Below are 1,720 nucleotides of genomic sequence, written 5' to 3' on the forward strand. Positions count from 1 at the left end.
TTAATTTTATGTGATTAATTATATTTAATTACAGGTATACATATAATTAATTTCATATATTTTATAATATATCTGATTCACTGATATTTTCATGAGAAAGCTAATGGTTATTTTCCAGTTATTAAACTTTACCTTTGTAATCTACAGTGAACAGTAAATAATAGTTAATTTGGGGGAAGATGATTAGAGAAGTTGATGGGACCTTTACTTAAAGGATAAAGGAGTTTAAGAGCTTAGAGGTTGAATGCAACTGCATGGTTTAAAATCCTGATTCTAGCTCACTCGTGGCAGCCAGCCCGCGCTCCACGTTCTCCCACACTCCGCGTTCTCCCATCACCTTCACCGACCTCAATGGAAAAGGAGATCCCAGCGCTTGTCTTTGACAATGGCTCTGGCAGGTGCAAGGCGGACTTTGCTGGGGATGACACCCCCCCGAGCCGTGTTCCTGTCCATCATCTGGCAGCCCCGACATCAGGGTGTTATATGGTGGGCATGGGCCAAAAGGACTCCTATGTGGGTGATGAGACCCAGAGCAAGTGGGGCATCCTGACCCTCAAGAACCCCATCAGCATTATCACCAACAGGGATGACATGGAGAAGATCTGGCACCACACCTTTTGCGCATGGTCCCCAAGGAGCACCTCGTGCTGCTGACTGAGGCCCCCCAAACCCCAAGGCCAACCATGAGATGACTCAGATCACAGAGACCTTCAACACTCCAGCCATGTATGTGGCCATCCAGGCTGTGCTGTCCCTATATGCTTCTGGCCACACCACTGGTATTGTCATGGATTCTGAGGATGGGGTCACCCACACTGTGTCCATCTACGAGGGGCATGCCTTGCTCCATTCCATCCTGTGTCTGGACCTGACTGGACAGGACCTGATGACCTACCTCCTGAAGATCCTCACGGAGGGTGGACACAGCTTCACCACCACCACTGAGTGGGAAATCGTGCATGACATCAAGGAGAAGCTCTGCTACATTGTTTTGGATTTCGAGCAGGAGATGGCCATCACCTCATCCTCCTCCTTCCTGGAGAAGAGCTATGAGCTGCCAGATGGGCAGGTGATCACCAGTGGCAACGAGGGGTTCCACAGTCCCGAAATGCTCTTCCAGCCTTGCTTCCTGGGTATTGAAGTCCTGTGACATCCACGAGACCACCTTCAACTCCATCATGAAGTGTGACATCAACATCCGGAAGGACCTCTACACTAACACAGTGCTGTCTGGCAGGACCAACATGTACCCCAGAATCGCAGACAGGATGCAGAGGCATATCACAGCTCTGGAGCCCAGCATGATGAAGATCAAGATCATCTCTCCTCCTGAACGCAAGTACTCCGTGTGGATCGGGGGCTCCATGCTAGCCTCACTGTCCACCTTCCAGCAGATGTGGATCAGCAAGCCCGAGTACGATGAGTTGGGCCCCTCCACCATCCACCAGGAATGCTTCTAAACGGACTGCGAGCAGCTGTGTGGCATTTGCTGCATGAATGAACTCCGGAGTATAAATTTGCCCTGGCAAATGTATACACCTCATGCTAGACTCAGGACACTAGAATAAGCCTTTGAGAAGAAATTTGTCCTTGAAGCTTGTATCTGATATCAGCACTGGATTGTAGAACTTGTTGCTGATATTGATCTTGTATCCAAGTTAACTATTCCATTGGTATATGTTTAATACCCTGTACATATCTTTGATTTAAACCCTTAGCA

The 1,720-nt window shown here is 48.3% G+C and overlaps 1 pseudogene; it reads left to right on the forward strand.

Moving 5' to 3' along the window:
- Nucleotides 1-351: 351 nt before the first annotated feature.
- On the forward strand, nt 352-1,460 carry LOC118523459 (actin, cytoplasmic 2 pseudogene; annotated as a pseudogene).
- Nucleotides 1,461-1,720: the final 260 nt, after the last annotated feature.

Source organism: Halichoerus grypus, chromosome 7, assembly GCF_964656455.1.
Source record: "Halichoerus grypus chromosome 7, mHalGry1.hap1.1, whole genome shotgun sequence".
Lineage (NCBI taxonomy): Eukaryota > Metazoa > Chordata > Mammalia > Carnivora > Phocidae > Halichoerus > Halichoerus grypus.